This window comes from Phyllobates terribilis, unplaced genomic scaffold (assembly GCF_046119375.1).
Source record: "Phyllobates terribilis strain yellow unplaced genomic scaffold, ASM4611937v1 Scaffold_5__5_contigs__length_657084704, whole genome shotgun sequence".
NCBI classification, from domain to species: domain Eukaryota; kingdom Metazoa; phylum Chordata; class Amphibia; order Anura; family Dendrobatidae; genus Phyllobates; species Phyllobates terribilis.
This window is the reverse complement of record NW_027362765.1, coordinates 99,064,084-99,091,267: the sequence shown is the minus strand read 5'-3', so window position 1 is coordinate 99,091,267 and position 27,184 is coordinate 99,064,084. Positions and strand designations below refer to the sequence as shown.

At 44.5% G+C, this 27,184-nt stretch overlaps 17 non-coding genes and 1 pseudogene across 17 annotated transcripts; all 18 read right to left on the bottom strand.

Moving 5' to 3' along the window:
* Nucleotides 1–170: 170 nt before the first annotated feature.
* LOC141274148 (U2 spliceosomal RNA) lies at nucleotides 171–361 on the bottom strand. The gene has a single exon (XR_012322438.1). It is a non-coding gene; the product is annotated as a U2 spliceosomal RNA (small nuclear RNA).
* Nucleotides 362–1,473: 1,112 nt separating this feature from the next.
* LOC141150621 (U2 spliceosomal RNA) lies at nucleotides 1,474–1,656 on the bottom strand. Its single transcript, XR_012246771.1, has one exon. It is a non-coding gene; the product is annotated as a U2 spliceosomal RNA (small nuclear RNA).
* A 793-nt stretch (nucleotides 1,657–2,449) lies between these two features.
* LOC141151159 (U2 spliceosomal RNA) lies at nucleotides 2,450–2,541 on the bottom strand (annotated as a pseudogene).
* A 1,115-nt stretch (nucleotides 2,542–3,656) lies between these two features.
* On the bottom strand, nucleotides 3,657–3,847 carry LOC141149909 (U2 spliceosomal RNA). Its single transcript, XR_012246188.1, has one exon. It is a non-coding gene; the product is annotated as a U2 spliceosomal RNA (small nuclear RNA).
* A 1,115-nt stretch (nucleotides 3,848–4,962) lies between these two features.
* Nucleotides 4,963–5,153, bottom strand: LOC141274297 (U2 spliceosomal RNA). The gene has a single exon (XR_012322578.1). It is a non-coding gene; the product is annotated as a U2 spliceosomal RNA (small nuclear RNA).
* Nucleotides 5,154–6,267: 1,114 nt separating this feature from the next.
* Nucleotides 6,268–6,458, bottom strand: LOC141149455 (U2 spliceosomal RNA). Its single transcript, XR_012245751.1, has one exon. It is a non-coding gene; the product is annotated as a U2 spliceosomal RNA (small nuclear RNA).
* Nucleotides 6,459–7,573: 1,115 nt separating this feature from the next.
* Nucleotides 7,574–7,764, bottom strand: LOC141274147 (U2 spliceosomal RNA). Its single transcript, XR_012322437.1, has one exon. It is a non-coding gene; the product is annotated as a U2 spliceosomal RNA (small nuclear RNA).
* A 1,115-nt stretch (nucleotides 7,765–8,879) lies between these two features.
* LOC141274146 (U2 spliceosomal RNA) lies at nucleotides 8,880–9,070 on the bottom strand. The gene has a single exon (XR_012322436.1). It is a non-coding gene; the product is annotated as a U2 spliceosomal RNA (small nuclear RNA).
* Nucleotides 9,071–10,182: 1,112 nt separating this feature from the next.
* On the bottom strand, nucleotides 10,183–10,376 carry LOC141150666 (U2 spliceosomal RNA). The gene has a single exon (XR_012246805.1). It is a non-coding gene; the product is annotated as a U2 spliceosomal RNA (small nuclear RNA).
* Nucleotides 10,377–16,531: 6,155 nt separating this feature from the next.
* On the bottom strand, nucleotides 16,532–16,722 carry LOC141274145 (U2 spliceosomal RNA). Its single transcript, XR_012322435.1, has one exon. It is a non-coding gene; the product is annotated as a U2 spliceosomal RNA (small nuclear RNA).
* A 1,115-nt stretch (nucleotides 16,723–17,837) lies between these two features.
* LOC141274143 (U2 spliceosomal RNA) lies at nucleotides 17,838–18,028 on the bottom strand. Its single transcript, XR_012322433.1, has one exon. It is a non-coding gene; the product is annotated as a U2 spliceosomal RNA (small nuclear RNA).
* A 1,115-nt stretch (nucleotides 18,029–19,143) lies between these two features.
* On the bottom strand, nucleotides 19,144–19,334 carry LOC141274142 (U2 spliceosomal RNA). Its single transcript, XR_012322432.1, has one exon. It is a non-coding gene; the product is annotated as a U2 spliceosomal RNA (small nuclear RNA).
* Nucleotides 19,335–20,449: 1,115 nt separating this feature from the next.
* Nucleotides 20,450–20,640, bottom strand: LOC141149832 (U2 spliceosomal RNA). The gene has a single exon (XR_012246116.1). It is a non-coding gene; the product is annotated as a U2 spliceosomal RNA (small nuclear RNA).
* Nucleotides 20,641–21,755: 1,115 nt separating this feature from the next.
* On the bottom strand, nucleotides 21,756–21,946 carry LOC141149673 (U2 spliceosomal RNA). Its single transcript, XR_012245964.1, has one exon. It is a non-coding gene; the product is annotated as a U2 spliceosomal RNA (small nuclear RNA).
* A 1,115-nt stretch (nucleotides 21,947–23,061) lies between these two features.
* On the bottom strand, nucleotides 23,062–23,252 carry LOC141274141 (U2 spliceosomal RNA). The gene has a single exon (XR_012322431.1). It is a non-coding gene; the product is annotated as a U2 spliceosomal RNA (small nuclear RNA).
* A 1,115-nt stretch (nucleotides 23,253–24,367) lies between these two features.
* LOC141274140 (U2 spliceosomal RNA) lies at nucleotides 24,368–24,558 on the bottom strand. The gene has a single exon (XR_012322430.1). It is a non-coding gene; the product is annotated as a U2 spliceosomal RNA (small nuclear RNA).
* A 1,118-nt stretch (nucleotides 24,559–25,676) lies between these two features.
* Nucleotides 25,677–25,867, bottom strand: LOC141274139 (U2 spliceosomal RNA). The gene has a single exon (XR_012322429.1). It is a non-coding gene; the product is annotated as a U2 spliceosomal RNA (small nuclear RNA).
* A 1,115-nt stretch (nucleotides 25,868–26,982) lies between these two features.
* LOC141274138 (U2 spliceosomal RNA) lies at nucleotides 26,983–27,173 on the bottom strand. The gene has a single exon (XR_012322428.1). It is a non-coding gene; the product is annotated as a U2 spliceosomal RNA (small nuclear RNA).
* Nucleotides 27,174–27,184: the final 11 nt, after the last annotated feature.

Here is a 27,184-nt window from a genome sequence, read left to right as displayed (position 1 = left end):
AGTTGAACCAAAATGAGCTTGTAATCTGGCTTCTGCAACTTTGAACATGAAAAATCCAATGAGGAGAAGAAAAGCAAAGCCAAAGAGTCCATCCCCAAATCCGACAAACAAGCAAAATGAACAAAAAACATTGAATTCAATTCTTTCTGATTTTAGAAACTGCATTAAAGAAGGGGTGCACCGGTCCTGGAGATACTGCAATACCAGGTCAATGCGTGGAGTGGACAGAGCAAGCTCTTTTTCCATCTCCCTGTTCTAAAAATCCATTTAATATATGGTCCCCAGATAGGGGACGTATCAGATATTAAACTGATAAGAACAGATACTACACTTGATCTTAGCCAAAAGGCCGAGAAGCGATAACCAGAATTGGTTTCAAACTACGGAGCCACCCAAGGATCCTGAAAAGTCCATTTGTGGAGATGAGCTCCTGGACTCCCGTTAAGAAGACATGTTGTCAACCTCTAGATCCCTTACATGCCTGCACTTTTCGGCTTGCTGCTGCTGCAATCCACGCGTTTTAGATCTGCATAACTCTACCTCTTTAAACACAGCACCTTCACCCCCTGCTGTTCCCACCCGCCTCAACACCGTTGGAAGGGAGGAGAACCAATTAAGGCGGGGGGTGGGGTGGAACGAGCAGCTGTCTACCCTTAGCAGGAGGGCTCCTGATTACATACCTCTCCTGCTGCTGCTGCTGGCTGTCCAGCAGCAGACTGAAGGTGGCTGCTGCTGTGCACAGGTATATAAAGGCTCAGAGCCTATTATGACACGCGCAGCCAGCGTTCCATTGCCACATTCCATCTACTGCAGGCAGGATACCTGGCTGGCTGAATGTCGCTGAGAAGCTCACAGAGACCGCCATAAGCAACAGTTTAACAGAATGCCACAGACTAATCAACCAAACTTTTTGGGTTGGGTTCTCTTTTATAGTCTGCAGGCATTAAATGAAAGAAGTCAGTGTTCCAGCAGAAGGAGACAACGTTTCAGAAAAGGCATTGTAGCAAACCAAAAAAGAAATTTTAAGCGCAGCAGAGTAACCAGCGCACATACCTGTTAGCTCAGGTGAGTTTAAAAGGCTGCTGTTGATAACAAGGGCATTTGCTAAATAGATGGTGTGTGTGCAACAATATACTGAAAGGTCAATTATATTGTGCAGCTTATCTCACCACCTGTAGTTATTTAGGTGAAAGCTCCAAAATGCTTGCCTAATATGTCTGTTTATCCAAAAGGAAGTAAAAAGGGAGAGCTAGAAAGATAGCATTGCATCACATTACATGGCAATGCAATGCACAGTTGCTGAAGTTGAACCAAAATGAGCTTGTAATCTGGCTTCTGCAACTTTGAACATGAAAAATCCAATGAGGAGAAGAAAAGCAAAGCCAAAGAGTCCATCCCCAAATCCGACAAACAAGCAAAATGAACAAAAAACATTGAATTCAATTCTTTCTGATTTTAGAAACTGCATTAAAGAAGGGGTGCACCGGTCCTGGAGATACTGCAATACCAGGTCAATGCGTGGAGTGGACAGAGCAAGCTCTTTTTCCATCTCCCTGTTCTAAAAATCCATTTAATATATGGTCCCCAGATAGGGGACGTATCAGATATTAAACTGATAAGAACAGATTTTTTTTTTTTTTTTATCGAAAGCCCGAATTCGTGTACAAAACCCGAGTGCGCTTAAAAAAGTGACAAGTGCCACAAAAATGTGCACTAGGATGCTGGTCTTCTTGAAACCCTCTCCAAAAGGAGAAGGGTCCCCCAAACCATTCCCCGTCCCTCCGAGCCAAAAGGCCACAGCGAGGAACAGGGACAAAAAGCCACCTCCAGCCGAAGCCAGAGGCGACCCAATCTTACCCCCAGCACCTGCCCGAGTTCTCACCCGAGCAAGGCACTGGGAGCCAAAGACTGTGCTCCCCTCCCGGAAGAGGGGAGCCAACAACGCTCTCCTCCCGAAAGAGGAGAGCCAGGGGGGTTCAGGGGGGAGCGGAACCTGATGGCCACACACTCCCCCCCTAGACCTGCCAAGAGAGGAACCCGTAAGGGAACCGCATCCCGACAAAATCCTAGTAGGACGTGACACACGTGAATAAGTGGACACACAGTGACAAAGAAATTAAATAAATAGTGAAGGTTTCACAGTATAATACTGCCCGGACCTTCGACCGGGAATTGAAAAATTCCCCATCCTAAGGCCAGAAGGCCCGGAATAAGGGTGTGTGCGAAGAAAGAAAATTTGAAGTGCTTGTGCAAATGTGCCATAAACTCAAGTGGGGTTCCCAATCCCAGTGAGTTAAGGCACCCCAGGGTCACCACTCCTGGGGCACTTCACACTTCGGGCTTTCGATCTTCCCCGGCCCAATGGCGTCGATCCTGGGGGGCCATGCTTTCCACCAGATGACTATATTAGCCACCTGGCGTACTAACAAGCGCCTAAACCCCAGTGTGCATAATGTATCAATCTACTAGGGCGGCCAACATCCAAAACCGCCTTTTCAAAAGATACTACACTTGATCTTAGCCAAAAGGCCGAGAAGCGATAACCAGAATTGGTTTCAAACTACGGAGCCACCCAAGGATCCTGAAAAGTCCATTTGTGGAGATGAGCTCCTGGACTCCCGTTAAGAAGACATGTTGTCAACCTCTAGATCCCTTACATGCCTGCACTTTTCGGCTTGCTGCTGCTGCAATCCACGCGTTTTAGATCTGCATAACTCCACCTCTTTAAACACAGCACCTTCACCCCCTGCTGTTCCCACCCGCCTCAACACCGTTGGAAGGGAGGAGAACCAATTAAGGCGGGGGGTGGGGTGGAACGAGCAGCTGTCTACCCTTAGCAGGAGGGCTCCTGATTACATACCTCTCCTGCTGCTGCTGCTGCTGGCTGTCCAGCAGCAGACTGAAGGTGGCTGCTGCTGTGCACAGGTATATAAAGGCTCAGAGCCTATTATGACACGCGCAGCCAGCGTTCCATTGCCACATTCCATCTACTGCAGGCAGGATACCTGGCTGGCTGAATGTCGCTGAGAAGCTCACAGAGACCGCCATAAGCAACAGTTTAACAGAATGCCACAGACTAATCAACCAAACTTTTTGGGTTGGGTTCTCTTTTATAGTCTGCAGGCATTAAATGAAAGAAGTCAGTGTTCCAGCAGAAGGAGACAACGTTTCAGAAAAGGCATTGTAGCAAACCAAAAAAGAAATTTTAAGCGCAGCAGAGTAACCAGCGCACATACCTGTTAGCTCAGGTGAGTTTAAAAGGCTGCTGTTGATAACAAGGGCATTTGCTAAATAGATGGTGTGTGTGCAACAATATACTGAAAGGTCAATTATATTGTGCAGCTTATCTCACCACCTGTAGTTATTTAGGTGAAAGCTCCAAAATGCTTGCCTAATATGTCTGTTTATCCAAAAGGAAGTAAAAAGGGAGAGCTAGAAAGATAGCATTGCATCACATTACATGGCAATGCAATGCACAGTTGCTGAAGTTGAACCAAAATGAGCTTGTAATCTGGCTTCTGCAACTTTGAACATGAAAAATCCAATGAGGAGAAGAAAAGCAAAGCCAAAGAGTCCATCCCCAAATCCGACAAACAAGCAAAATGAACAAAAAACATTGAATTCAATTCTTTCTGATTTTAGAAACTGCATTAAAGAAGGGGTGCAGCGGTCCTGGAGATACTGCAATACCAGGTCAATGCGTGGAGTGGACAGAGCAAGCTCTTTTTCCATCTCCCTGTTCTAAAAATCCATTTAATATATGGTCCCCAGATAGGGGACGTATCAGATATTAAACTGATAAGAACAGATACTACACTTGATCTTAGCCAAAAGGCCGAGAAGCGATAACCAGAATTGGTTTCAAACTACGGAGCCACCCAAGGATCCTGAAAAGTCCATTTGTGGAGATGAGCTCCTGGACTCCCGTTAAGAAGACATGTTGTCAACCTCTAGATCCCTTACATGCCTGCACTTTTCGGCTTGCTGCTGCTGCAATCCACGCGTTTTAGATCTGCATAACTCCACCTCTTTAAACACAGCACCTTCACCCCCTGCTGTTCCCACCCGCCTCAACACCGTTGGAAGGGAGGAGAACCAATTAAGGCGGGGGGTGGGGTGGAACGAGCAGCTGTCTACCCTTAGCAGGAGGGCTCCTGATTACATACCTCTCCTGCTGCTGCTGCTGCTGGCTGTCCAGCAGCAGACTGAAGGTGGCTGCTGCTGTGCACAGGTATATAAAGGCTCATAGCCTATTATGACACGCGCAGCCAGCGTTCCATTGCCACATTCCATCTACTGCAGGCAGGATACCTGGCTGGCTGAATGTCACTGAGAAGCTCACAGAGACCGCCATAAGCAACAGTTTAACAGAATGCCACAGACTAATCAACCAATCTTTTTGGGTTGGGTTCTCTTTTATAGTCTGCAGGCATTAAATGAAAGAAGTCAGTGTTCCAGCAGAAGGAGACAACATTTCAGAAAAGGCATTGTAGCAAACCAAAAAAGAAATTTTAAGCGCAGCAGAGTAACCAGCGCACATACCTGTTAGCTCAGGTGAGTTTAAAAGGCTGCTGTTGATAACAAGGGCATTTGCTAAATAGATGGTGTGTGTGCAACAATATACTGAAAGGTCAATTATATTGTGCAGCTTATCTCACCACCTGTAGTTATTTAGGTGAAAGCTCCAAAATGCTTGCCTAATATGTCTGTTTATCCAAAAGGAAGTAAAAAGGGAGAGCTAGAAAGATAGCATTGCATCACATTACATGGCAATGCAATGCACAGTTGCTGAAGTTGAACCAAAATGAGCTTGTAATCTGGCTTCTGCAACTTTGAACATGAAAAATCCAATGAGGAGAAGAAAAGCAAAGCCAAAGAGTCCATCCCAAAATCCGACAAACAAGCAAAATGAAGAAAAAACATTGAATTCAATTCTTTCTGATTTTAGAAACTGCATTAAAGAAGGGGTGCACCGGTCCTGGAGATACTGCAATACCAGGTCAATGCGTGGAGTGGACAGAGCAAGCTCTTTTTCCATCTCCTTGTTCTAAAAATCCATTTAATATATGGTCCCCAGATAGGGGACGTATCAGATATTAAACTGATAAGAACAGATACTACACTTGATCTTAGCCAAAAGGCCGAGAAGCGATAACCAGAATTGGTTTCAAACTACGGAGCCACCCAAGGATCCTGAAAAGTCCATTTGTGGAGATGAGCTCCTGGACTCCCGTTAAGAAGACATGTTGTCAACCTCTAGATCCCTTACATGCCTGCACTTTTCGGCTTGCTGCTGCTGCAATCCACGCGTTTTAGATCTGCATAACTCCACCTCTTTAAACACAGCACCTTCACCCCCTGCTGTTCCCACCCGCCTCAACACCGTTGGAAGGGAGGAGAACCAATTAAGGCGGGGGTGGGGTGGAACGAGCAGCTGTCTACCCTTAGCAGCAGGGCTCCTGATTACATACCTCTCCTGCTGCTGCTGCTGCTGGCTGTCCAGCAGCAGACTGAAGGTGGCTGCTGCTGTGCACAGGTATATAAAGGCTCAGAGCCTATTATGACACGCGCAGCCAGCGTTCCATTGCCACATTCCATCTACTGCAGGCAGGATACCTGGCTGGCTGAATGTCGCTGAGAAGCTCACAGAGACCGCCATAAGCAACAGTTTAACAGAATGCCACAGACTAATCAACCAAACTTTTTGGGTTGGGTTCTCTTTTATAGTCTGCAGGCATTAAATGAAAGAAGTCAGTGTTCCAGCAGATGGAGACAACGTTTCAGAAAAGGCATTGTAGCAAACCAAAAAAGAAATTTTAAGCGCAGCAGAGTAACCAGCGCACATACCTGTTAGCTCAGGTGAGTTTAAAAGGCTGCTGTTGATAACAAGGGCATTTGCTAAATAGATGGTGTGTGTGCAACAATATACTGAAAGGTCAATTATATTGTGCAGCTTATCTCACCACCTGTAGTTATTTAGGTGAAAGCTCCAAAATGCTTGCCTAATATGTCTGTTTATCCAAAAGGAAGTAAAAAGGGAGAGCTAGAAAGATAGCATTGCATCACATTACATGGCAATGCAATGCACAGTTGCTGAAGTTGAACCAAAATGAGCTTGTAATCTGGCTTCTGCAACTTTGAACATGAAAAATCCAATGAGGAGAAGAAAAGCAAAGCCAAAGAGTCCATCCCCAAATCCGACAAACAAGCAAAATGAACAAAAAACATTGAATTCAATTCTTTCTGATTTTAGAAACTGCATTAAAGAAGGGGTGCACCGGTCCTGGAGATACTGCAATACCAGGTCAATGCATGGAGTGGACAGAGCAAGCTCTTTTTCCATCTCCCTGTTCTAAAAATCCATTTAATATATGGTCCCCAGATAGGGGACGTATCAGATATTAAACTGATAAGAACAGATACTACACTTGATCTTAGCCAAAAGGCCGAGAAGCGATAACCAGAATTGGTTTCAAACTACGGAGCCACCCAAGGATCCTGAAAAGTCCATTTGTGGAGATGAGCTCCTGGACTCCCGTTAAGAAGACATGTTGTCAACCTCTAGATCCCTTACATGCCTGCACTTTTCGGCTTGCTGCTGCTGCAATCCACGCGTTTTAGATCTGCATAACTCCACCTCTTTAAACACAGCACCTTCACCCCCTGCTGTTCCCACCCGCCTCAACACCGTTGGAAGGGAGGAGAACCAATTAAGGCGGGGGGTGGGGTGGAACGAGCAGCTGTCTACCCTTAGCAGGAGGGCTCCTGATTACATACCTCTCCTGCTGCTGCTGCTGCTGGCTGTCCAGCAGCAGACTGAAGGTGGCTGCTGCTGTGCACAGGTATATAAAGGCTCAGAGCCTATTATGACACGCGCAGCCAGCGTTCCATTGCCACATTCCATCTACTGCAGGCAGGATACCTGGCTGGCTGAATGTCGCTGAGAAGCTCACAGAGACCGCCATAAGCAACAGTTTAACAGAATGCCACAGACTAATCAACCAAACTTTTTGGGTTGGGTTCTCTTTTATAGTCTGCAGGCATTAAATGAAAGAAGTCAGTGTTCCAGCAGAAGGAGACAACGTTTCAGAAAAGGCATTGTAGCAAACCAAAAAAGAAATTTTAAGCGCAGCAGAGTAACCAGCGCACATACCTGTTAGCTCAGGTGAGTTTAAAAGGCTGCTGTTGATAACAAGGGCATTTGCTAAATAGATGGTGTGTGTGCAACAATATACTGAAAGGTCAATTATATTGTGCAGCTTATCTCACCACCTGTAGTTATTTAGGTGAAAGCTCCAAAATGCTTGCCTAATATGTCTGTTTATCCAAAAGGAAGTAAAAAGCGAGAGCTAGAAAGATAGCATTGCATCACATTACATGGCAATGCAATGCACAGTTGCTGAAGTTGAACCAAAATGAGCTTGTAATCTGGCTTCTGCAACTTTGAACATGAAAAATCCAATGAGGAGAAGAAAAGCAAAGCCAAAGAGTCCATCCCCAAATCCGACAAACAAGCAAAATGAACAAAAAACATTGAATTCAATTCTTTCTGATTTTAGAAACTGCATTAAAGAAGGGGTGCACCGGTCCTGGAGATACTGCAATACCAGGTCAATGCGTGGAGTGGACAGAGCAAGCTCTTTTTCCATCTCCCTGTTCTAAAAATCCATTTAATATATGGTCCCCAGATAGGGGACGTATCAGATATTAAACTGATAAGAACAGATACTACACTTGATCTTAGCCAAAAGGCCGAGAAGCGATAACCAGAATTGGTTTCAAACTACGGAGCCACCCAAGGATCCTGAAAAGTCCATTTGTGGAGATGAGCTCCTGGACTCCCGTTAAGAAGACATGTTGTCAACCTCTAGATCCCTTACATGCCTGCACTTTTCGGCTTGCTGCTGCTGCAATCCACGCGTTTTAGATCTGCATAACTCCACCTCTTTAAACACAGCACCTTCACCCCCTGCTGTTCCCACCCGCCTCAACACCGTTGGAAGGGAGGAGAACCAATTAAGGCGGGGGGTGGGGTGGAACGAGCAGCTGTCTACCCTTAGCAGGAGGGCTCCTGATTACATACCTCTCCTGCTGCTGCTGCTGCTGGCTGTCCAGCAGCAGATTGAAGGGGGCTGCTGCTGTGCACAGGTATATAAAGGCTCAGAGCCTATTATGACACGCGCAGCCAGCGTTCCATTGCCACATTCCATCTACTGCAGGCAGGATACCTGGCTGGCTGAATGTCGCTGAGAAGCTCACAGAGACCGCCATAAGCAACAGTTTAACAGAATGCCACAGACTAATCAACCAAACTTTTTGGGTTGGGTTCTCTTTTATAGTCTGCAGGCATTAAATGAAAGAAGTCAGTGTTCCAGCAGAAGGAGACAACGTTTCAGAAAAGGCATTGTAGCAAACCAAAAAAGAAATTTTAAGCGCAGCAGAGTAACCAGCGCACATACCTGTTAGCTCAGGTGAGTTTAAAAGGCTGCTGTTGATAACAAGGGCATTTGCTAAATAGATGGTGTGTGTGCAACAATATACTGAAAGGTCAATTATATTGTGCAGCTTATCTCACCACCTGTAGTTATTTAGGTGAAAGCTCCAAAATGCTTGCCTAATATGTCTGTTTATCCAAAAGGAAGTAAAAAGGGAGAGCTAGAAAGATAGCATTGCATCACATTACATGGCAATGCAATGCACAGTTGCTGAAGTTGAACCAAAATGAGCTTGTAATCTGGCTTCTGCAACTTTGAACATGAAAAATCCAATGAGGAGAAGAAAAGCAAAGCCAAAGAGTCCATCCCCAAATCCGACAAACAAGCAAAATGAACAAAAAACATTGAATTCAATTCTTTCTGATTTTAGAAACTGCATTAAAGAAGGGGTGCACCGGTCCTGGAGATACTGCAATACCAGGTCAATGCGTGGAGTGGACAGAGCAAGCTCTTTTTCCATCTCCCTGTTCTAAAAATCCATTTAATATATGGTCCCCAGATAGGGGACGTATCAGATATTAAACTGATAAGAACAGATACTACACTTGATCTTAGCCAAAAGGCCGAGAAGCGATAACCAGAATTGGTTTCAAACTACGGAGCCACCCAAGGATCCTGAAAAGTCCATTTGTGGAGATGAGCTCCTTGACTCCCGTTAAGAAGACATGTTGTCAACCTCTAGATCCCTTACATGCCTGCACTTTTCGGCTTGCTGCTGCTGCAATCCACGCGTTTTAGATCTGCATAACTCCACCTCTTTAAACACAGCACCTTCACCCCCTGCTGTTCCCACCCGCCTCAACACCGTTGGAAGGGAGGAGAACCAATTAAGGCGGGGGGTGGGGTGGAACGAGCAGCTGTCTACCCTTAGCAGGAGGGCTCCTGATTACATACCTCTCCTGCTGCTGCTGCTGCTGGCTGTCCAGCAGCAGACTGAAGGTGGCTGCTGCTGTGCACAGGTATATAAAGGCTCAGAGCCTATTATGACACGCGCAGCCAGCGTTCCATTGCCACATTCCATCTACTGCAGGCAGGATACCTGGCTGGCTGAATGTCGCTGAGAAGCTCACAGAGACCGCCATAAGCAACAGTTTAACAGAATGCCACAGACTAATCAACCAAACTTTTTGGGTTGGGTTCTCTTTTATAGTCTGCAGGCATTAAATGAAAGAAGTCAGTGTTCCAGCAGAAGGAGACGTTTCAGAAAAGGCATTGTAGCAAACCAAAAAAGAAATTTTAAGCGCAGCAGAGTAACCAGCGCACATACCTGTTAGCTCAGGTGAGTTTAAAAGGCTGCTGTTGATAACAAGGGCATTTGCTAAATAGATGGTGTGTGTGTAACAATATACTGAAAGGTCAATTATATTGTGCAGCTTATCTCACCACCTGTAGTTATTTAGGTGAAAGCTCCAAAATGCTTGCCTAATATGTCTGTTTATCCAAAAGGAAGTAAAAAGGGAGAGCTAGAAAGATAGCATTGCATCACATTACATGGCAATGCAATGCACAGTTGCTGAAGTTGAACCAAAATGAGCTTGTAATCTGGCTTCTGCAACTTTGAACATGAAAAATCCAATGAGGAGAAGAAAAGCAAAGCCAAAGAGTCCATCCCCAAATCCGACAAACAAGCAAAATGAACAAAAAACATTGAATTCAATTCTTTCTGATTTTAGAAACTGCATTAAAGAAGGGGTGCACCGGTCCTGGAGATACTGCAATACCAGGTCAATGCGTGGAGTGGACAGAGCAAGCTCTTTTTCCATCTCCCTGTTCTAAAAATCCATTTAATATATGGTCCCCAGATAGGGGACGTATCAGATATTAAACTGATAAGAACAGATTTATTTTTTTTTTTTTTTTTTTCTCCTCAGACGAGGAAATTCCACAGTCTATGGAAACCAGACAAAGGAAAATTCCATCAAAACAGCTGCGTCAAATCCAATACGCAATTTACTGTCCCCATCATCATCGGAAATATTTATTTCATATTTCAAAATAACAATAACAAAAATCAAGAGGTACTAACAATATATCTCCACTTTTTAACTTTCCATATTCCCTCCGCATCCACTTCCCCTCTCCTCTTTTTGTCCCATAGGAAACACACATACATCTTCCCCAAAATCACCTTCACACTATCCTTTACAGCAATTTCCTTCCTTTTAAACACATACACATTCCTCACATCCCATAACACTTCCTTTATACATGCAAGCATCAACCACAAGACTCTTTCCTTCGTCCCATCACATATTCCCAAACCAAACATAAACAACTCAAAAGACAACAAATTCACACCACACAATTCTTTACACAAAGGCCCCATTCTCCCAATCACATCTCTAGCATACTGGCAATTCCAAAAAACATGCAACACACTTTCCCTTCCACCACAGCCATTTCTTGGACACATTTCACTCCTCACCAAACCTCTATTCCTCTGAAACTCTCTCACAGGTAATACTCCATGTAAAGACTGCCACACAACTTCACTCTGTTTGTTGGTCATACCACTCATCCACACTTTCTTCCAAACCTTCTGCACATCACCACCCCTAACCATATTTATTCCACATTCTACCTCTCTACATTCAATCATCCTATACACAGCCTTCTTATTCTCCAGCAATCTCACATCTGCATCACACAGTTCATACCTCACCAAAAACTTATAAACCCACACATACCATACAGGCACCTCAAAAGCAATCGGACATCGCAAATCCCTTTCTTGCCACTTTAAACGAAACAAATACGCTCCAAATAAATACCTACACATAGATGAAAACTTTCCATCCGCCCTAATCACTTTCAAAACAAACACAACGATATTCACACCAAAAAACACGTCCAAATTCGGAAAACCCAAACCACCTTTTTCCACTCTTTTAACCAAAATTTCTCTCCTAGCTCTCTCCATTTTCGAGTTCCACAAAAAAACAAATAAAATTCTATTCAAGCTTCTCATACACATATATCCTGGTGGAAATACTACCGCAATATATAAAAATATTGGCAACACCACACTCTTAACAATTAAAATCTTCCCAAAAAAGGATAAACTCCTCAATTTCCAAAAATTCAACTTCTGCTCAACTTTTCCTTTCGCATCATCCCAACTTTCTTTCCCATCCAAACTCTCTGAAAACTTCACACCCAAAACTTTAATAGGTCCATTCACTACATTCACACCTACATCCCTACTTAAACTTCCGCCTCCAAAACCCTTACACTCACTCTTTTCCCAATTCACTTTAAACGAAGATGCACCACAAAAAATAGACACTAACAACTTCACCCGCCTCACCGAACATTCAGAATCACATAATACACACACGTCATCCATATAACCACTCACCTTCCATTCTTTTCCTCCACCTCCCGGCACTTGCACACCACGAATTACCTTATCTTTCCTCAGCATACACAACAATGGCTCAATTGCACAAATAAATGCTACAGGGGACAAAGGACACCCCTGTCGCACACCCGAAAACACATTCACTTTCCTACCCACATACCCATTCATTAAAACACAGCTATAAACACCCGCATACAAACTTCTCACTCGCCCAACAAAATCAGCCGGAAAACCCATTTTTAACAACACTCTGAACAAAAAACCATGCGACAACCTATCATAAGCCTTTTCAAAATCCAAACTTAACAAAAATACACTCTTCTTACGACCCATGCAATCCCATAGACAATCTCTTAACATACACACACACTCATGAATCCGCCTCCCAGGTACCGCACAACACTGCTCATCCCCAATCACACTCTCTATCACATCACGCATCCTATTAGCCATAAGTTTTGCATAGATTTTATAATCACAATTAAGTAACGTTATTGGCCTCCAATTCCTCAGACTTTTCAAATCCCCTTTCTTAGGAATTAACACAACCATACCTGCACGCATACTCTCAGTCACCTCCATGTTTCCCCACATATACTTACATACATCCACAAAGTCCTTACCAATCACACCCCACATCACACGATAAAATTCTACTGGGAGGCCATCCTCCCCCGGCGTCTTATTCAAAGCCATACTACACATAACCTTCCATACCTCATCACCAGTCACCTCACCCATCACTCTCTCTCTTTCTGCTTCACTCAACTTACTCTCTAACACACTCAAAACATCATTCTCCAAACATTCATCCCTCTGTTTCACTGCATACAGATCCTCATAAAACTTAGCCACCTCTTCACACATATCCTCTCCACTCACCTCACTTCCATCTGCTCCATACACCACGCTCATACTCTGTTTCTTTCCAAAAACTTTTTTAAAGAAAAACCGAGAACATTTCTCATCCTGCTCCATCTTATCAATCTTTGCCCTAAACACTATGCTTCTCCCTCTCTCCAACAAAAACTCACTAATCTCCTTTTTTACCTCTAAAATATCCTCCTCCACCTCAACTCCTCCTTCCCTTAACTTATACAAAACGCTCAACCGCGCGTTCAGTTTAACAAAACTCTCTCTTTTAATTGCTGCATACTTGTATCCTAAATTTTTAAAGAACATTTTTGTTTGTTTCTTCACCCAGTCCCACCACTCACAAACATTCCCAAACTCATTTTTATGCTTACACCATTCTTCATACCGCCTTTCATACTCCTTTCTCACATCTTCATTCTCTAACAGTTTAACATTTAACTTCCACAATCCTCTCCCAAACACTCCATCAACTTTTATATCCAACTCACACAACATACACACATGATCTGAAAAAAGAACGTTTTCCTGCCTATAATTAACAGAAACCATATTTTTAGAAATAAAACAATAATCCAATCTGGATTGTACCCTACCACTCTCAGAAAAGAAAGTGTTCAACAAAGGATTCATGTTACACACGCGCTGCATATCACACAACCCAAAATCATTCACTAACTCCAATAATGCTTTCCCAGACACATCCACATTCACTCTCCCCACATCACAGTTCATATCACCCACAATTACCACAGGTATTCTTCCTGGAACAAAAAGCTTAATTTTTTCAAATAAATTTTTGCGCTCATTTTTTTCAACTGGCGCATAAACATTAATAACACAAAACTTTACATTCTTGTATACAAAATTAGCAAGGATACATCTCCCCACCTCAATAACCAAATAATCACTCAAAACAACCTCCCTTCCTTTAACCAAAATACCCACACCATCATTCTTATTACATGCACTCCCCGACCACACAGACGCTCCATAAGACCATTCATCCCCTTTCACACCATCCACTACCCCACATTCTTGTAAACAAAAAATAGATGCATTTTGCATAGCTAAAAACTCAAAAATAGCAGCTCTTCTTACTTTACTTTTAAACACTCTTACGTTTTGGGACACTATGGTAAATCCCATAATACTTCTACTCCTTCACCAATTACACAAAGAAATAGCCTTTGGCCTAAACCAAAGCTCACAAGAGGATAAAAAGAAAAAACATTTACAATATTATATGGTGACACTATCCAGCACCACCACTATCCTCCTCCGCCATCAGAACAGAACAGCTGGTTTCCGACCCGCTGGCTTCACCAGCCACACTCCTCATTCTGGCAGTTCTGATCTTCCTCTGAGGCTCACTAAAATCTGCATCATCACTGCCCCCACCATCCTCCCTACGACTCTTCTTTGCACCCCTATCATCCTCCGAAGAAAAATCTTCAATGTTTTCAGGACCCGAAGGGTGTTCAGGACTGTCGGGTTCCGAGATTTGCACTTCACATCCTGTTGCGTCCATTGCCTCTCCAAAAGTCATCATCTCAGGCAGCTCTGCTTCCACCACTTTCCTAGATATTCTCGCAGACACTGCCTTTTTCTCCACCTTTGCCACTTCCCTCCAGAACTCCTTTTCTTCCCTCCGCTTCTTCCTCATTTCTTCAGCAGAAGAAGAACATGGTCTCAGGGACACCTCCTCTGGCGCCGTAGAGGGAGAGGCTCTACCAGTTTCCCGCCTCCTTCCCTCTCTCTCCTCCCTCTCCAATCTTTCCAGCACTTTCAGTGCGCTTGCCATCTGCCTCCTCTCCAGCTCTTCCTCCTTCTGTTCTTTATCAGAACGTCTAGGTGCACTCATAGGACAGTCCTTATACATGTGATCACTACTCCCACAGACATCACAGGACTTGGCCTCTGGACACTGGTTGGCCATATGCCCCTCCTTTCTGCAATTTCGGCAACACTGCCCTTTAAGGCATGTTACCATGGTATGTCCGAAAGAAAAGCATCTACGGCAAAACATGGGCTGGCCTGGGTAAAAGAGGAAACCTCTATAGCCTGCAACGGAAAAATTTGATGGAGGGTGTCTAAAGCCCCCCACACTGTCAGGATCCCTTTTCAATTTCACACGGAATTTATACTGACAGTTAAAGATTCCTAGACAATTGACTTGCTTCACTCCCTTCCGCACATATTCACAGTAGCGAGAGAGGAAGCACTCCAGCAGCTCAGGGTCTGTAAAAGGGTTATAGACAGTCACAGTCACCTCCTTTTCTTGCAGACCAAACAAAGGTTCCCATCTAACTCCTTCCAAGCAGGGGTCACTAGAGTGACCACGGAGCCATTCAAAGACATTAAGGCAAACATCCTGGTCCATAAAGGTAACGTCATAATTACCTTGACGTGAAAATTCGTTGACACTGAAGATCTCAGAACGTCTTGCTCCAGCTTTGCCTTCAACGATGTCTTGGACAATGAAAACCACGTTGTTCTTGTTCTGGTCAGATGGATCCACGGACAAACGGATGGTGTTCTTCACAAAAGACATCTTGGATTCTGTCGGTATGGAATACCACAGGAAAAAGCAGAAAATCCTCCACAAAAGGGTCCGGATTCCTCCAGGAGACTCGCACCAATCAAGGTACAGTCATACGATCGCAGCCAAAAGGCCGAGAAGCGATAACCAGAATTGGTTTCAAACTACGGAGCCACCCAAGGATCCTGAAAAGTCCATTTGTGGAGATGAGCTCCTGGACTCCCGTTAAGAAGACATGTTGTCAACCTCTAGATCCCTTACATGCCTGCACTTTTCGGCTTGCTGCTGCTGCAATCCACGCGTTTTAGATCTGCATAACTCCACCTCTTTAAACACAGCACCTTCACCCCCTGCTGTTCCCACCCGCCTCAACACCGTTGGAAGGGAGGAGAACCAATTAAGGCGGGGGGTGGGGTGGAACGAGCAGCTGTCTACCCTTAGCAGGAGGGCTCCTGATTACATACCTCTCCTGCTGCTGCTGCTGCTGGCTGTCCAGCAGCAGACTGAAGGTGGCTGCTGCTGTGCACAGGTATATAAAGGCTCAGAGCCTATTATGACACGCGCAGCCAGCGTTCCATTGCCACATTCCATCTACTGCAGGCAGGATACCTGGCTGGCTGAATGTCGCTGAGAAGCTCACAGAGACCGCCATAAGCAACAGTTTAACAGAATGCCACAGACTAATCAACCAAACTTTTTGGGTTGGGTTCTCTTTTATAGTCTGCAGGCATTAAATGAAAGAAGTCAGTGTTCCAGCAGAAGGAGACAACGTTTCAGAAAAGGCATTGTAGCAAACCAAAAAAGAAATTTTAAGCGCAGCAGAGTAACCAGCGCACATACCTGTTAGCTCAGGTGAGTTTAAAAGGCTGCTGTTGATAACAAGGGCATTTGCTAAATAGATGGTGTGTGTGCAACAATATACTGAAAGGTCAATTATATTGTGCAGCTTATCTCACCACCTGTAGTTATTTAGGTGAAAGCTCCAAAATGCTTGCCTAATATGTCTGTTTATCCAAAAGGAAGTAAAAAGGGAGAGCTAGAAAGATAGCATTGCATCACATTACATGGCAATGCAATGCACAGTTGCTGAAGTTGAACCAAAATGAGCTTGTAATCTGGCTTCTGCAACTTTGAACATGAAAAATCCAATGAGGAGAAGAAAAGCAAAGCCAAAGAGTCCATCCCCAAATCCGACAAACAAGCAAAATGAACAAAAAACATTGAATTCAATTCTTTCTGATTTTAGAAACTGCATTAAAGAAGGGGTGCACCGGTCCTGGAGATACTGCAATACCAGGTCAATGCGTGGAGTGGACAGAGCAAGCTCTTTTTCCATCTCCCTGTTCTAAAAATCCATTTAATATATGGTCCCCAGATAGGGGACGTATCAGATATTAAACTGATAAGAACAGATACTACACTTGATCTTAGCCAAAAGGCCGAGAAGCGATAACCAGAATTGGTTTCAAACTACGGAGCCACCCAAGGATCCTGAAAAGTCCATTTGTGGAGATGAGCTCCTGGACTCCCGTTAAGAAGACATGTTGTCAACCTCTAGATCCCTTACATGCCTGCACTTTTCGGCTTGCTGCTGCTGCAATCCACGCGTTTTAGATCTGCATAACTCCACCTCTTTAAACACAGCACCTTCACCCCCTGCTGTTCCCACCCGCCTCAACACCGTTGGAAGGGAGGAGAACCAATTAAGGCGGGGGGTGGGGTGGAACGAGCAGCTGTCTACCCTTAGCAGGAGGGCTCCTGATTACATACCTCTCCTGCTGCTGCTGCTGCTGGCTGTCCAGCAGCAGACTGAAGGTGGCTGCTGCTGTGCACAGGTATATAAAGGCTCAGAGCCTATTATGACACGCGCAGCCAGCGTTCCATTGCCACATTCCATCTACTGCAGGCAGGATACCTGGCTGGCTGAATGTCGCTGAGAAGCTCACAGAGACCGCCATAAGCAACAGTTTAACAGAATGCCACAGACTAATCAACCAAACTTTTTGGGTTGGGTTCTCTTTTATAGTCTGCAGGCATTAAATGAAAGAAGTCAGTGTTCCAGCAGAAGGAGACAACGTTTCAGAAAAGGCATTGTAGCAAACCAAAAAAGAAATTTTAAGCGCAGCAGAGTAACCAGCGCACATACCTGTTAGCTCAGGTGAGTTTAAAAGGCTGCTGTTGATAACAAGGGCATTTGCTAAATAGATGGTGTGTGTGCAACAATATACTGAAAGGTCAATTATATTGTGCAGCTTATCTCACCACCTGTAGTTATTTAGGTGAAAGCTCCAAAATGCTTGCCTAATATGTCTGTTTATCCAAAAGGAAGTAAAAAGGGAGAGCTAGAAAGATAGCATTGCATCACATTACATGGCAATGCAATGCACAGTTGCTGAAGTTGAACCAAAATGAGCTTGTAATCTGGCTTCTGCAACTTTGAACATGAAAAATCCAATGAGGAGAAGAAAAGCAAAGCCAAAGAGTCCATCCCCAAATCCGACAAACAAGCAAAATGAACAAAAAACATTGAATTCAATTCTTTCTGATTTTAGAAACTGCATTAAAGAAGGGGTGCACCGGTCCTGGAGATACTGCAATACCAGGTCAATGCGTGGAGTGGACAGAGCAAGCTCTTTTTCCATCTCCCTGTTCTAAAAATCCATTTAATATATGGTCCCCAGATAGGGGACGTATCAGATATTAAACTGATAAGAACAGATACTACACTTGATCTTAGCCAAAAGGCCGAGAAGCGATAACCAGAATTGGTTTCAAACTACGGAGCCACCCAAGGATCCTGAAAAGTCCATTTGTGGAGATGAGCTCCTGGACTCCCGTTAAGAAGACATGTTGTCAACCTCTAGATCCCTTACATGCCTGCACTTTTCGGCTTGCTGCTGCTGCAATCCACGCGTTTTAGATCTGCATAACTCCACCTCTTTAAACACAGCACCTTCACCCCCTGCTGTTCCCACCCGCCTCAACACCGTTGGAAGGGAGGAGAACCAATTAAGGCGGGGGGTGGGGTGGAACGAGCAGCTGTCTACCCTTAGCAGGAGGGCTCCTGATTACATACCTCTCCTGCTGCTGCTGCTGCTGGCTGTCCAGCAGCAGACTGAAGGTGGCTGCTGCTGTGCACAGGTATATAAAGGCTCAGAGCCTATTATGACACGCGCAGCCAGCGTTCCATTGCCACATTCCATCTACTGCAGGCAGGATACCTGGCTGGCTGAATGTCGCTGAGAAGCTCACAGAGACCGCCATAAGCAACAGTTTAACAGAATGCCACAGACTAATCAACCAAACTTTTTGGGTTGGGTTCTCTTTTATAGTCTGCAGGCATTAAATGAAAGAAGTCAGTGTTCCAGCAGAAGGAGACAACGTTTCAGAAAAGGCATTGTAGCAAACCAAAAAAGAAATTTTAAGCGCAGCAGAGTAACCAGCGCACATACCTGTTAGCTCAGGTGAGTTTAAAAGGCTGCTGTTGATAACAAGGGCATTTGCTAAATAGATGGTGTGTGTGCAACAATATACTGAAAGGTCAATTATATTGTGCAGCTTATCTCACCACCTGTAGTTATTTAGGTGAAAGCTCCAAAATGCTTGCCTAATATGTCTGTTTATCCAAAAGGAAGTAAAAAGGGAGAGCTAGAAAGATAGCATTGCATCACATTACATGGCAATGCAATGCACAGTTGCTGAAGTTGAACCAAAATGAGCTTGTAATCTGGCTTCTGCAACTTTGAACATGAAAAATCCAATGAGGAGAAGAAAAGCAAAGCCAAAGAGTCCATCCCCAAATCCGACAAACAAGCAAAATGAACAAAAAACATTGAATTCAATTCTTTCTGATTTTAGAAACTGCATTAAAGAAGGGGTGCACCGGTCCTGGAGATACTGCAATACCAGGTCAATGCGTGGAGTGGACAGAGCAAGCTCTTTTTCCATCTCCCTGTTCTAAAAATCCATTTAATATATGGTCCCCAGATAGGGGACGTATCAGATATTAAACTGATAAGAACAGATACTACACTTGATCTTAGCCAAAAGGCCGAGAAGCGATAACCAGAATTGGTTTCAAACTACGGAGCCACCCAAGGATCCTGAAAAGTCCATTTGTGGAGATGAGCTCCTGGACTCCCGTTAAGAAGACATGTTGTCAACCTCTAGATCCCTTACATGCCTGCACTTTTCGGCTTGCTGCTGCTGCAATCCACGCGTTTTAGATCTGCATAACTCCACCTCTTTAAACACAGCACCTTCACCCCCTGCTGTTCCCACCCGCCTCAACACCGTTGGAAGGGAGGAGAACCAATTAAGGCAGGGGGTGGGGTGGAACGAGCAGCTGTCTACCCTTAGCAGGAGGGCTCCTGATTACATACCTCTCCTGCTGCTGCTGCTGCTGGCTGTCCAGCAGCAGACTGAAGGTGGCTGCTGCTGTGCACAGGTATATAAAGGCTCAGAGCCTATTATGACACGCGCAGCCAGCGTTCCATTGCCACATTCCATCTACTGCAGGCAGGATACCTGGCTGGCTGAATGTCGCTGAGAAGCTCACAGAGACCGCCATAAGCAACAGTTTAACAGAATGCCACAGACTAATCAACCAAACTTTTTGGGTTGGGTTCTCTTTTATAGTCTGCAGGCATTAAATGAAAGAAGTCAGTGTTCCAGCAGAAGGAGACAACGTTTCAGAAAAGGCATTGTAGCAAACCAAAAAAGAAATTTTAAGCGCAGCAGAGTAACCAGCGCACATACCTGTTAGCTCAGGTGAGTTTAAAAGGCTGCTGTTGATAACAAGGGCATTTGCTAAATAGATGGTGTGTGTGCAACAATATACTGAAAGGTCAATTATATTGTGCAGCTTATCTCACCACCTGTAGTTATTTAGGTGAAAGCTCCAAAATGCTTGCCTAATATGTCTGTTTATCCAAAAGGAAGTAAAAAGGGAGAGCTAGAAAGATAGCATTGCATCACATTACATGGCAATGCAATGCACAGTTGCTGAAGTTGAACCAAAATGAGCTTGTAATCTGGCTTCTGCAACTTTGAACATGAAAAATCCAATGAGGAGAAGAAAAGCAAAGCCAAAGAGTCCATCCCCAAATCCGACAAACAAGCAAAATGAACAAAAAACATTGAATTCAATTCTTTCTGATTTTAGAAACTGCATTAAAGAAGGGGTGCACCGGTCCTGGAGATACTGCAATACCAGCTCAATGCGTGGAGTGGACAGAGCAAGCTCTTTTTCCATCTCCCTGTTCTAAAAATCCATTTAATATATAGTCCCCAGATAGGGGACGTATCAGATATTAAACTGATAAGAACAGATACTACACTTGATCTTAGCCAAAAGGCCGAGAAGCGATAACCAGAATTGGTTTCAAACTACGGAGCCACCCAAGGATCCTGAAAAGTCCATTTGTGGAGATGAGCTCCTGGACTCCCGTTAAGAAGACATGTTGTCAACCTCTAGATCCCTTACATGCCTGCACTTTTCGGCTTGCTGCTGCTGCAATCCACGCGTTTTAGATCTGCATAACTCCACCTCTTTAAACACAGCACCTTCACCCCCTGCTGTTCCCACCCGCCTCAACATCGTTGGAAGGGAGGAGAACCAATTAAGGCGGGGGGTGGGGTGGAACGAGCAGCTGTCTACCCTTAGCAGGAGGGCTCCTGATTACATACCTCTCCTGCTGCTGCTGCTGCTGGCTGTCCAGCAGCAGACTGAAGGTGGCTGCTGCTGTGCACAGGTATATAAAGGCTCAGAGCCTATTATGACACGCGCAGCCAGCGTTCCATTGCCACATTCCATCTACTGCAGGCAGGATACCTGGCTGGCTGAATGTCGCTGAGAAGCTCACAGAGACCGCCATAAGCAACAGTTTAACAGAATGCCACAGACTAATCAACCAAACTTTTTGGGTTGGGTTCTCTTTTATAGTCTGCAGGCATTAAATGAAAGAAGTCAGTGTTCCAGCAGAAGGAGACAACGTTTCAGAAAAGGCATTGTAGCAAACCAAAAAAGAAATTTTAAGCGCAGCAGAGTAACCAGCGCACATACCTGTTAGCTCAGGTGAGTTTAAAAGGCTGCTGTTGATAACAAGGGCATTTGCTAAATAGATGGTGTGTGTGCAACAATATACTGAAAGGTCAATTATATTGTGCAGCTTATCTCACCACCTGTAGTTATTTAGGTGAAAGCTCCAAAATGCTTGCCTAATATGTCTGTTTATCCAAAAGGAAGTAAAAAGGGAGAGCTAGAAAGATAGCATTGCATCACATTACATGGCAATGCAATGCACAGTTGCTGAAGTTGAACCAAAATGAGCTTGTAATCTGGCTTCTGCAACTTTGAACATGAAAAATCCAATGAGGAGAAGAAAAGCAAAGCCAAAGAGTCCATCCCCAAATCCGACAAACAAGCAAAATGAACAAAAAACATTGAATTCAATTCTTTCTGATTTTAGAAACTGCATTAAAGAAGGGGTGCACCGGTCCTGGAGATACTGCAATACCAGGTCAATGCGTGGAGTGGACAGAGCAAGCTCTTTTTCCATCTCCCTGTTCTAAAAATCCATTTATTATATGGTCCCCAGATAGGGGACGTATCAGATATTAAACTGATAAGAACAGATACTACACTTGATCTTAGCCAAAAGGCCGAGAAGCGATAACCAGAATTGGTTTCAAACTACGGAGCCACCCAAGGATCCTGAAAAGTCCATTTGTGGAGATGAGCTCCTGGACTCCCGTTAAGAAGACATGTTGTCAACCTCTAGATCCCTTACATGCCTGCACTTTTCGGCTTGCTGCTGCTGCAATCCACGCGTTTTAGATCTGCATAACTCCACCTCTTTAAACACAGCACCTTCACCCCCTGCTGTTCCCACCCGCCTCAACACCGTTGGAAGGGAGGAGAACCAATTAAGGCGGGGGGTGGGGTGGAACGAGCAGCTGTCTACCCTTAGCAGGAGGGCTCCTGATTACATACCTCTCCTGCTGCTGCTGCTGCTGGCTGTCCAGCAGCAGACTGAAGGTGGCTGCTGCTGTGCACAGGTATATAAAGGCTCAGAGCCTATTATGACACGCGCAGCCAGCGTTCCATTGCCACATTCCATCTACTGCAGGCAGGATACCTGGCTGGCTGAATGTCGCTGAGAAGCTCACAGAGACCGCCATAAGCAACAGTTTAACAGAATGCCACAGACTAATCAACCAAACTTTTTGGGTTGGGTTCTCTTTTATAGTCTGCAGGCATTAAATGAAAGAAGTCAGTGTTCCAGCAGAAGGAGACAACGTTTCAGAAAAGGCATTGTAGCAAACCAAAAAAGAAATTTTAAGCGCAGCAGAGTAACCAGCGCACATACCTGTTAGCTCAGGTGAGTTTAAAAGGCTGCTGTTGATAACAAGGGCATTTGCTAAATAGATGGTGTGTGTGCAACAATATACTGAAAGGTCAATTATATTGTGCAGCTTATCTCACCACCTGTAGTTATTTAGGTGAAAGCTCCAAAATGCTTGCCTAATATGTCTGTTTATCCAAAAGGAAGTAAAAAGGGAGAGCTAGAAAGATAGCATTGCATCACATTACATGGCAATGCAATGCACAGTTGCTGAAGTTGAACCAAAATGAGCTTGTAATCTGGCTTCTGCAACTTTGAACATGAAAAATCCAATGAGGAGAAGAAAAGCAAAGCCAAAGAGTCCATCCCCAAATCCGACAAACAAGCAAAATGAACAAAAAACATTGAATTCAATTCTTTCTGATTTTAGAAACTGCATTAAAGAAGGGGTGCACCGGTCCTGGAGATACTGCAATACCAGGTCAATGCGTGGAGTGGACAGAGCAAGCTCTTTTTCCATCTCCCTGTTCTAAAAATCCATTTAATATATGGTCCCCAGATAGGGGACGTATCAGATATTAAACTGATAAGAACAGATACTACACTTGATCTTAGCCAAAAGGCCGAGAAGCGATAACCAGAATTGGTTTCAAACTACGGAGCCACCCAAGGATCCTGAAAAGTCCATTTGTGGAGATGAGCTCCTGGACTCCCGTTAAGAAGACATGTTGTCAACCTCTAGATCCCTTACATGCCTGCACTTTTCGGCTTGCTGCTGCTGCAATCCACGCGTTTTAGATCTGCATAACTCCACCTCTTTAAACACAGCACCTTCACCCCCTGCTGTTCCCACCCGCCTCAACACCGTTGGAAGGGAGGAGAACCAATTAAGGCGGGGGGTGGGGTGGAACGAGCAGCTGTCTACCCTTAGCAGGAGGGCTCCTGATTACATACCTCTCCTGCTGCTGCTGCTGCTGGCTGTCCAGCAGCAGACTGAAGGTGGCTGCTGCTGTGCACAGGTATATAAAGGCTCAGAGCCTATTATGACACGCGCAGCCAGCGTTCCATTGCCACATTCCATCTACTGCAGGCAGGATACCTGGCTGGCTGAATGTCGCTGAGAAGCTCACAGAGACCGCCATAAGCAACAGTTTAACAGAATGCCACAGACTAATCAACCAAACTTTTTGGGTTGGGTTCTCTTTTATAGTCTGCAGGCATTAAATGAAAGAAGTCAGTGTTCCAGCAGAAGGAGACAACGTTTCAGAAAAGGCATTGTAGCAAACCAAAAAAGAAATTTTAAGCGCAGCAGAGTAACCAGCGCACATACCTGTTAGCTCAGGTGAGTTTAAAAGGCTGCTGTTGATAACAAGGGCATTTGCTAAATAGATGGTGTGTGTGCAACAATATACTGAAAGGTCAATTATATTGTGCAGCTTATCTCACCACCTGTAGTTATTTAGGTGAAAGCTCCAAAATGCTTGCCTAATATGTCTGTTTATCCAAAAGGAAGTAAAAAGGGAGAGCTAGAAAGATAGCATTGCATCACATTACATGGCAATTCAATGCACAGTTGCTGAAGTTGAACCAAAATGAGCTTGTAATCTGGCTTCTGCAACTTTGAACATGAAAAATCCAATGAGGAGAAGAAAAGCAAAGCCAAAGAGTCCATCCCCAAATCCGACAAACAAGCAAAATGAACAAAAAACATTGAATTCAATTCTTTCTGATTTTAGAAACTGCATTAAAGAAGGGGTGCACCGGTCCTGGAGATACTGCAATACCAGGTCAATGCGTGGAGTGGACAGAGCAAGCTCTTTTTCCATCTCCCTGTTCTAAAAATCCATTTAATATATGGTCCCCAGATAGGGGACGTATCAGATATTAAACTGATAAGAACAGATACTACACTTGATCTTAGCCAAAAGGCCGAGAAGCGATAACCAGAATTGGTTTCAAACTACGGAGCCACCCAAGGATCCTGAAAAGTCCATTTGTGGAGATGAGCTCCTGGACTCCCGTTAAGAAGACATGTTGTCAACCTCTAGATCCCTTACATGCCTGCACTTTTCGGCTTGCTGCTGCTGCAATCCACGCGTTTTAGATCTGCATAACTCCACCTCTTTAAACACAGCACCTTCACCCCCTGCTGTTCCCACCCGCCTCAACACCGTTGGAAGGGAGGAGAACCAATTAAGGCGGGGGGTGGGGTGGAACGAGCAGCTGTCTACCCTTAGCAGGAGGGCTCCTGATTACATACCTCTCCTGCTGCTGCTGCTGCTGCTGGCTGTCCAGCAGCAGACTGAAGGTGGCTGCTGCTGTGCACAGGTATATAAAGGCTCAGAGCCTATTATGACACGCGCAGCCAGCGTTCCATTGCCACATTCCATCTACTGCAGGCAGGATACCTGGCTGGCTGAATGTCGCTGAGAAGCTCACAGAGACCGCCATAAGCAACAGTTTAACAGAATGCCACAGACTAATCAACCAAACTTTTTGGGTTGGGTTCTCTTTTATAGTCTGCAGGCATTAAATGAAAGAAGTCAGTGTTCCAGCAGAAGGAGACAACGTTTCAGAAAAAGCATTGTAGCAAACCAAAAAAGAAATTTTAAGCGCAGCAGAGTAACCAGCGCACATACCTGTTAGCTCAGGTGAGTTTAAAAGGCTGCTGTTGATAACAAGGGCATTTGCTAAATAGATGGTGTGTGTGCAACAATATACTGAAAGGTCAATTATATTGTGCAGCTTATCTCACCACCTGTAGTTATTTAGGTGAAAGCTCCAAAATGCTTGCCTAATATGTCTGTTTATCCAAAAGGAAGTAAAAAGGGAGAGCTAGAAAGATAGCATTGCATCACATTACATGGCAATGCAATGCACAGTTGCTGAAGTTGAACCAAAATGAGCTTGTAATCTGGCTTCTGCAACTTTGAACATGAAAAATCCAATGAGGAGAAGAAAAGCAAAGCCAAAGAGTCCATCCCCAAATCCGACAAACAAGCAAAATGAACAAAAAACATTGAATTCAATTCTTTCTGATTTTAGAAACTGCATTAAAGAAGGGGTGCACCGGTCCTGGAGATACTGCAATACCAGGTCAATGCGTGGAGTGGACAGAGCAAGCTCTTTTTCCATCTCCCTGTTCTAAAAATCCATTTAATATATGGTCCCCAGATAGGGGACGTATCAGATATTAAACTGATAAGAACAGATACTACACTTGATCTTAGCCAAAAGGCCGAGAAGCGATAACCAGAATTGGTTTCAAACTACGGAGCCACCCAAGGATCCTGAAAAGTCCATTTGTGGAGATGAGCTCCTGGACTCCCGTTAAGAAGACATGTTGTCAACCTCTAGATCCCTTACATGCCTGCACTTTTCGGCTTGCTGCTGCTGCAATCCACGCGTTTTAGATCTGCATAACTCCACCTCTTTAAACACAGCACCTTCACCCCCTGCTGTTCCCACCCGCCTCAACACCGTTGGAAGGGAGGAGAACCAATTAAGGCGGGGGGTGGGGTGGAACGAGCAGCTGTCTACCCTTAGCAGGAGGGCTCCTGATTACATACCTCTCCTGCTGCTGCTGCTGCTGGCTGTCCAGCAGCAGACTGAAGGTGGCTGCTGCTGTGCACAGGTATATAAAGGCTCAGAGCCTATTATGACACGCGCAGCCAGCGTTCCATTGCCACATTCCATCTACTGCAGGCAGGATACCTGGCTGGCTGAATGTCGCTGAGAAGCTCACAGAGACCGCCATAAGCAACAGTTTAACAGAATGCCACAGACTAATCAACCAAACTTTTTGGGTTGGGTTCTCTTTTATAGTCTGCAGGCATTAAATGAAAGAAGTCAGTGTTCCAGCAGAAGGAGACAACGTTTCAGAAAAGGCATTGTAGCAAACCAAAAAAGAAATTTTAAGCGCAGCAGAGTAACCAGCGCACATACCTGTTAGCTCAGGTGAGTTTAAAAGGCTGCTGTTGATAACAAGGGCATTTGATAAATAGATGGTGTGTGTGCAACAATATACTGAAAGGTCAATTATATTGTGCAGCTTATCTCACCACCTGTAGTTATTTAGGTGAAAGCTCCAAAATGCTTGCCTAATATGTCTGTTTATCCAAAAGGAAGTAAAAAGGGAGAGCTAGAAAGATAGCATTGCATCACATTACATGGCAATGCAATGCACAGTTGCTGAAGTTGAACCAAAATGAGCTTGTAATCTGGCTTCTGCAACTTTGAACATGAAAAATCCAATGAGGAGAAGAAAAGCAAAGCCAAAGAGTCCATCCCCAAATCCGACAAACAAGCAAAATGAACAAAAAACATTGAATTCAATTCTTTCTGATTTTAGAAACTGCATTAAAGAAGGGGTGCACCGGTCCTGGAGATACTGCAATACCAGGTCAATGCGTGGAGTGGACAGAGCAAGCTCTTTTTCCATCTCCCTGTTCTAAAAATCCATTTAATATATGGTCCCCAGATAGGGGACGTATCAGATATTAAACTGATAAGAACAGATACTACACTTGATCTTAGCCAAAAGGCCGAGAAGCGATAACCAGAATTG